The 8,745-nt window shown below is 38.0% G+C and overlaps 1 long non-coding RNA gene across 2 annotated transcripts; it reads right to left on the bottom strand.

The window, feature by feature from the left end:
- Positions 1-5,778: 5,778 nt before the first annotated feature.
- LOC307018288 lies at positions 5,779-8,598 on the bottom strand. Of its 2 annotated transcripts, XR_013802398.1 has the most exons (4): positions 8,442-8,598; positions 8,147-8,237; positions 7,394-7,441; positions 5,779-7,201 (listed from the first exon to the last, which is right to left on the bottom strand). It is a non-coding gene; the product is annotated as an uncharacterized lncRNA (long non-coding RNA). The 2 variants fall into 2 exon arrangements; XR_013802399.1 differs by lacking the exon at positions 8,442-8,598 and having other exon boundaries at positions 8,147-8,435.
- Between the last annotated feature and the right edge of the window lie 147 nt (positions 8,599-8,745).

Below are 8,745 nucleotides of genomic sequence, written 5' to 3'. Positions count from 1 at the left end.
TGATGTCTAATTATTATTCAGCTACTTCAGGTGCACTCTGCTCAGCACTATGGCAGATAGGGAAGTGAATAAATCAAGTGAGTTCATCTGAATAATTCCTTTTGACTCATAGCCAGAAATACAGGAGGTGGAACTAATAACATTAACAAGCCTCTGTCTTAGGCATTATTGCAAAGCAGCAATTAATCATCTTATTAGTAACACTTCTGTTTGATGGTAGTTCCTTTATTTCCTGTCAACAAAATAAGACATTTTGCTCATTTCCTCTTTTGGCTTTGTTGGCTAAATTCGGCCGCTGATCGTTTTTTAAACTGCCCAAAATGATTAAAAAATATATATATATATATAAAAAGGCCTTAAATTGTCTCTCTTGGCACTTCAACCAATATTTTACTGATAGCTACATCTTAATATTAGATGTACACATTTACATACCCATATTCATTGTCATTGGAGAGGGCACTAGATCAGAAACCAATATATGGCCATTTCTGCCTCATAATATTAAGTCTGCTCAGCACTATGGCAGATAGGGAAGTGAATAAATCAAGTGAGTTCATCTGAATAATTCCTTTTGACTCATAGCAAGAAATACAGGAGGTGGAACTAATAACATTAACAAGCCTCTGTCTCAGGCATTATTGCTAAGCAGCAATTCATCATCTTATTAATAACACTTCTGTTTGATGGTAGTTCCTTTATTTCCTGTCAACAAAATAAGACATTTTGCTCATTTCCTCTTTTGGCTTTGTTGGCTAAATTCGGCCGCTGATCGTTTTTTAAACTGCCCAAAATGATAAAAAAATAATATATATATAGAAAAGGGCCCGAAATTCTCTCTCTTTGCACTTCAGCCAATATTTTACTGATAGCTACATCTTAATATTAGATGTACACATTTACATACCCATATTCATTGTCATTGGAGAGGCAGATCAGAAACCAATATATGGCCATTTCTGCCTCATAATATTAAGTCTGTGCACTATATTAGAGTTTAAAAGTATATACATAGTTTAAAGATACAGAATACTTTTTGTAATATGAAGGCACAGCAATTAAATGTAAAACTATTAAGAAGTTAATTTGGCGGGGTTCCTGGTCTATAAAACGGATTTTCTAGCAATGTAACTGGTTGAAATGACAGCTTTTATTATAGTTTGGACCAAGACTCCTTATATTTTTTCTGTATGGACCATGATCAAAAAGTTTATCCTCCCTGCTTTAGGGGCTCCATACAAAGGCCCCTAAACCAAAAATTCACAGAGAATAGCAATGTGATGCGTTTCCAGGTCACTGATAGTAAAGAAGCGGTAGGGTAGGTTTAACCCACATAATCCATAATCTGTTTCACCTGGTGTCTAATGTTAACATGATAAAAATAGATAATTCTTGTGTTCATCCATCCATATGATCCTACAGAAGATATGTCGAATTAAGACTCCCTCCTGCCCATACATGGGTCGGCTTTTACTGGAGACCTGGGCCCAGGAGTTCAAAACTTTTAATCTCAATCAGATCCAATCCGATTTTGAAATCACATTTTTTGTGATCCAGGATCAGACAAATCGGCCAGATTTTGTCCCTGGAGTTCAAAGCAATTCAGGATAGGATCAGCCTGATCCAGATTACGATTTTTGAAGATGACTAGATCCTGAATATCAGTGCTTTAATCCTACCGATCGCCATCTAGTGGACATGAAAGATAATACAAGGAAGACAAGAGACCACATTGCAGAGGCATCTATAATGTCTAATTATATTTTTTTAATTGAAAGGTGATGACAGATGATGGACTTTTTTTTTGTTGAAGATATTTTTACTTTAATCTAAATTACATTTGTGATTGACAATCTTTGCTGTGATACTTTTATGAGCATAAACATTTATGTCATCAACATTTGGTTAAAAACAAAATAGGCCACCACAGACGTGAGCAAAAATGGAAAAAATAAAATGTATTTCCCATGAAGGCTAAAAATTGTGTATTATTTCAGTTAACAAACTTTGCCATCTTATTTAAATTGAAACATATTTTAAAATAAATTGTAAAGTACATTTTGCTCTGGTAATCCACTGGAAATCCACCCCTCTAGTGAGATCAGGATAATCCAGTTTTTTGGGATCAAACTGATCCCAATCCTTTGTTGTTGGTTTGAACTACCCATTTTGAAGATTTGATCCAGATTAAAGCTTGGATTGGATATCCTGATCTGATCGGATATGAAAGTTTCTATTGTGATCTTGTCGAGGGAATAGAGCAGGTCATGCACGTTATGCATGTAGGTAACCTTCTGTTCAACAATCAAATTGAAGCCTTACAGTAATAATAAGGAAATTTATCTAAGAACTGAAATGATGATGTTCCTGACCTTAACACTAACCTGGTTTTAGACATGTCAGCAACTACTGTTGCTCATTACATTACCCCAATGTACTCTGTTTGGATTGAATTACCTAGATTAAATCGTTATTTTCGGTACGAAATTATACCAAGTTTAAATAAACATTTGTTTCACAGGTTTCAACATCAACGTTTTTTTTCTTTTTATAGTAACTTTAAACACTTAACCATAGGAGCTTGTATGATGCCAGCATGAGGTCTGTAATGGTTTTCAACATTTGGTCAGTTTTAGCAAAACTATGATTTACGCAAAAGACCCTCTGTCTTGTGCGGTAATTTAGTTCACAACAATATAGCCTAGAATGCAAGACAGATAATTTAGTGGGAATGCTGTTAACAGCATTCCAACTAACTGTTCTTCTACGCACAAAAAGTTTATTATTTTGCCGCGCTTCTTCTCACGCATTGAACATCGCAGAAACTCCGTTCAAACATCAAAACGTTCAGCTCGGTCGGGAATCGATGGCTATTACTTTTCTCATTCATAACTTTCATAATTCCAGAGATACATCCTATAATTCATCACATTTTTAACATTTGAACTTTAACATTGCGCAGCTCTTTAAGGCAGAGTGCGTGATGTCAGAGTTAGAGTGGAGGACAGTCTGAAATTTGCCTTCATATATTTTTTTAAAACTGCCATCATTCCCAAACCCTACATTCCTGAGACATAATTTTTTATGACAAACATAGGAAAACATCCCGTAGCTTGAAAAATGACAAATAATTAAGCAAAAAATAATTAAACAAAGTGCCTCTTGAGGGCATGAAGTGACAAAAACGTTCAACATGTCTCCATTGAAGCCCATTGTAATTTCAGGCAGATATTTCCTCACAGCAGCAGCCGCACACCTTTAGTTAAACTGCCAAAAAGGCCACATTATTAACCCGAAACTACACAAAAATTACACTTCAGATACTCAACTTCCTTGACATGCTTCACGTTTTGAAATTTCACAGATATCTGTTACGGTTCTTCCACAAAACGCTCACATGTAAGAGGTTCATCTCTCATTCAGAACAATGAAGCCTTCGAAGTCTAGGCACCTCGTTAGCTCAACTATAAACACCTGTGCAATGGAACACGATGATGTCATCACTCCAACTGACATGCTCAGAGCAGCAGACTTCAGATAGCAGTGTGCAAACAGTCCAGCCGTGAAGACATCTACGGGACAGTTTTGAGATTTCTTCAAATGCCGTTGCTATGGCAACACAATGCTCGCCTTGAAACACGGTTTTCTCATAACTTCAGTGAAAATACTCCAAACAGCCCAGAACTTCACAGGTTTGGTAACGATGCAGCCATCAACGCATCTAAGCGTAGTATGGGGTGTCATCAAATGCCGTTGCCATGGCGACGGACCACTCGCCATGAAACACGATGTGGCTGTAAGTCCCATCGACACTGTCCAATCGTCCCCCAATCTTCACTTGGATATCACTGGTCCTTGCCTCAACAGCTCTACGCCAAATCTGAGATCTCACCATATGCCGTTTCCATGGAAACGCATCCCTCGCCATAAAACATGATGTCGCTATAAGTCCAATAGACACGATCCAAATGTCCCCCAATCTTCACTTGTATATCACCAGTCCATGCCTCAATAGCTCTACGCCAAATTTGAGATCTCACCATATGCCGTTTCCATGGAAACGCATCCCTCGCCATAAAACATGATGTCGCTATAACTCCTATGCAAATGTTCAAAAAGTGCTCAAACTTCAAAAGTGTGCTAACAGTCCAGCCGTGAAGACATCTACGGGACAGTTTTGAGATTTCTTCAAATGCCGTTGCCATGGCGACACAATGCTCGCCTTGAAACACGGTTTTCTCATAACTTCAGTGAAAATACTCCAAACAGCCCAAAACTTCATAGGTTTGGTAAAAATGCAGCCATCAACGCATCTAAGCGTATTATGACGTGTCATCAAATGCCGTTGCCATGGCGACAGATCATTCGCCATAAAGTTAGTTCAGAAGTTTGCGGTTCAAATATTCTGCTGCTATTCCAAGTCTTTTCACTTTCTTTTCTTCTCTCATCACACATTCAAGCCCCCAGTGTTCATGTATCATTTCAATCTAAATTATTCACTTTTTTTCTGACACATTACATTTCAACAGTTAGCGTCAGATTTTCAGCATAAAGCATTCCCACTAGCAATTTCTTCAGGAATTGCATTCTCTAGTTATTAATGTTTTACTGAAGTAGTACTTATTTACAAGCATTTACTTTTATTGGACACGCTTAATCTGGGTCCTTATTCAGGAACAGAAAGCCTCAGAATTAGGATTTACTACATGTCAACTGGTTTAATGCTTCTTATTTAAAATATTTCGTGTTCTAAGCTTTATTACCAAAAGTTGAAATCCTTTCTTCTGGAGGAACTACTATGTCTATACTTTCCTTAACTTCATTAGGCCTATGCAGCCAATAACTTTATTATAACAGTTTTAGTGACCACAAAACATAATGAACATGAACAAATCCATTTGGAGGTCTGTATGATTCCCCTCTTAATGGTATAGAGAACCGCAGTGACGCGTCGAAAAACCCGGAAGTAAACTTCTTCCGGTTCCTTCATGAAAAACCAATGCAAATTCTCCATAGGATTTTGGAAAATAGCTCGAAATAAGGTCTGTGGTTGACACACATTTAAGAGAGGGATCACGTTTTGTTAAGCCGGATAATCTCCACATGTCAACCCTACTTTTATAATTTTTGAATCATAAATCTAGTCGCCAAAAGCGAAATGCTAACGTTATGCTATAAACGAACTACAAGCCAGTACAGCAGCAGGGTCGCACGACTTCAACGTCACGCCAATTTAAGATCGTTTCAACTGACTTGCACTGAAACTGCACTTTGAACACTTTAAATATATTAACATTTTAAACTGTATACCCCGGTCATCTAGGCCCTTTTTGTTTTGTTTAATGTATACCACGTTTATCTAGGCCCTTTTTGTTTTGTTTTATGTATATATATGTCACACTGTGGGAAACGATATTTCTGGATGTATAACACATGTAGAATTTTTGACAATAAAGCTGAATTTGACTTTCGCCTGCTTGCATAATTTAATAAAGCTTTTAATTTTAGCCACACTGAATTTAACTAGAAGTCATGGCTGTGTCAATTACCAATCTGATATCGTTTTACAAAGATGACAAGAAGAGTGTAGATAGGAGAGAACCACTACAAGTCAGGACACGTAACAGTGCAGCCTAGATGAAGGTGTGCTTACCGGTGTTGTCAGGGCTAGCATGAGGGAAAAGGTTTATAGTGGTGGTGAGTAGTGATAGCAAGAGTACCGTTAACCTAGAGTTAATTTATTCACATTCATTCCCATCAACAAATCAATTGTATGTGTCACATGAAATCTTTATTAGGCAAGGCAACTTTATTTATATAGCACTTTTCAACACAAGGCAATTCAAAGTGCTTTACAAAAAATGAAAGACATTAAAAAAGGCATTTAAAATCAGTCATTAAAAAGAAAAGCTAATAAAAGAAACATTAAAAGAAAAATACATGGATAAAAGTTCCAGTGCAGTCTAAGATATGAATAGTTCAATTAAAAGCAGCGACAAAAAGAAAAGTCTTCAGCCTGGATTTAAAAGTAGTCAGAGTTGCAGCAGACCTGCAGGTTTCTGGGAGTTTGTTCCAGATATTTGGAGACTAATAACTGAACACTGCTTCTCCATGTTTAGTTCTGACTTTGGGGACAGAAAGCTGACCAGTCCCTGAAGACCTGAGAGATCTGGATGGTTCATCATTTAGCAGGAGGTCACAAATGCATTTTGGTCCTAAACCGTTCAGTGCTTTATAAACAGCATCAGTATTTTTGAAATGTATTCTTTGACACACAGGAAGCCAGTGTAAAGACTTCAGAACAGGAGTGATGTGATCCACTTTCATAGTATTAGTGAGGAACCAGAGTAAAGACTTCAGAACAGGAGTGATGTGATCCACTTCCTTAGTGTCAGAGAGGAACCAGAGTAAAGACTTCAGAGCAGGAGTGATGTGATCCACTTTCTTAGTGTTGGTAAGGACTCGAGCAGCAGTGTTCTGAATCAGCTGCAGCTTTCTAATAGATTTTTTAGTGAGACCTGTGAAGACACAGTTGCAGTAGTCCAGTCTACTGAAGATAAAAACATGGACAACTTTTTCCAAATCCTGCTGTGACATTAGTCTTTTAATCCTAGATATGTTCTTTAGGTGATAGTAAGCTGATTTAGTAACTGTTTTAATGTGACTGTTGAAACCAATAACTAATTTAACCCGCTGACAAGAGAGCCCACCTCCGAAGATCGTGACTGGCTGAGGGACAGACTCGGGGGCAGGTTTTCAGGAATTTCTTGGCTTCTCTCCCCCGAGCCAGAAGAGGAACACTACAGCTTGGAAACAGTTACTGTTCCTGAAATTATCAAATCTGTTGGGCATCAGAGACCTGAGGCAATTGTGGCAAGCATGGCATTGTCTGAAGAGCAACAGAGGGCGATTCAGGTGGCTACCACTGGTCAGCGAACAAACCCAAACTGGCATTTGTTCAGGAAAGGAAGGTTGACTGCCAGCAACTTTGGAGCTGTCCTGAGGTCAAAGCGTGTGACTGCTTCCTTTATTGCCAGGCCCTTGATGGTGTTTTGTCTGTACAGTGGGGGACTATGAATGAATGTGAGGGCGTCAGGGCATTCACCACTGCAACCCAGATGCAGGTCCATGAGTCAGAATTGTTGGGGGCATCTCCAGATGGTCTGGTAGGGTCTTTCGCTGTGCTGGAGGTAAAGTGTCCCTACGGAGCCAGGGAAATGACAATTAGTGAAGCATTGCAAATCAAGGGCTTCTGTGTCAGTAAGGAAGGAGAAACATTCAGCCTGCGTGAGGAACATCCTTACTGGCACCAAGTGCAAGGTCAGCTTCACCTCACTGCAAGGAAGAAGAAATAAAAAAAATTGTGAATTGTTTTTAATTTATATTTACTCGCCTTTGCAATGTTGTGGTTTTTAGAGTGTTAGGTTTCCTGTCAGCTCGTCTGTTGGGAAGATATAAAATATTAGTTTCATGGAAGTCACACCGTCACATATACTGTAAGAGCATTAAGACATACAGTACATTGGCTAAAACAAAACATCTAAAGATATAACCTTGCACTTTGATAAGTCTCGTTAACATTTTCACTATTTTGACATTTTTATAGATCAAAATTGAACTAAAGAAATAAATGGTAGATTAATCCATATTGAAAATAGGTGTCAGCTGCTACACTAATTATAATAGTTATATTTCTTAATGAATTAAGATAAGATATTACTGTATTGATCCCAATTTGGGAAATGTTTGTGTTGCAGCAGCATAACAAGAAAAACCAAATATAAGTTATTATATACAAAAGTATGTGAGGGATGGAATATTAAATTGAATATAAATGTACATGTGATTTTACGTCCAAGAGAAGCTATGGAGCAGAGAGCTCTCTGCCAGCCAGAGGTGATTTGTTATTAGTTCAATATGTCAAACTGATTTCCCTGACTACAATCTTTAGTTACATGGTGAAACGTTATGCTGCTTGTACTAATTAGACTTATCATATAAGCCACACAGGTTTTAATAGGATGTATTCATTATCTTTACTTATGTTGCGGTCTTTTCAGCAGCGCCATCTCTAAAACGGCGATACAGTCACTACCCATCATTTACATTTCACCGTGACATGGACAAAAATGTAACGTCAGCTTACCTCATGACACGAATCCAGACTCTCCTTTGGAAAACATTGGCCGGGAAACGATAGAACAAGCACGTTTCATGCGAAGACCTGTGGCTGCAACCTGGAGCAAAGCAACAAACCATTACGTAGCTAACTAGTAGCGCTAGCGTTAGCTAACGAAACGAACTGCCGAGTAAAATTGGAAAACACTGGTAATTAATTATTCTATAATTTGTAAAACTACGGTGTTAAAAACGACAATTTCAAAAATACAGATTCTAATAGTCAGATATAGATATACAGATACTGATAGGCAGGTACTTGCTTTCAAGCAGAACACAGGGGAAAACAAACTTAGCGGGAGTGTTTACGTGTTCGGCGTAATGACGTACAACGGCCTCGACAATTTCTGTAGTCCTATTCAGCCAGTCGGTAACAACCATCGTTTTTCAGACACGTAAACTCTTCAAAAATCCCCAGTGGGGTCACTGCTGATGTATTTAATGTCGTAGAACAAAACGTGACTTATCTCTTAAATTTGTGTCAACCACAGACCTTATTTCGAGCTATTTTCCAAAATCCTATGGAAAAAATGCATTGCTTTTTGAGGAAGGAACCGGAAGTGCTAA

The sequence above is a fragment of the Notothenia rossii genome (genome assembly GCF_949606895.1).
Source record: "Notothenia rossii genome assembly, chromosome: 9".
Lineage (NCBI taxonomy): Eukaryota > Metazoa > Chordata > Actinopteri > Perciformes > Nototheniidae > Notothenia > Notothenia rossii.
This window is presented reverse-complemented; position numbering and strand designations above follow the sequence as displayed.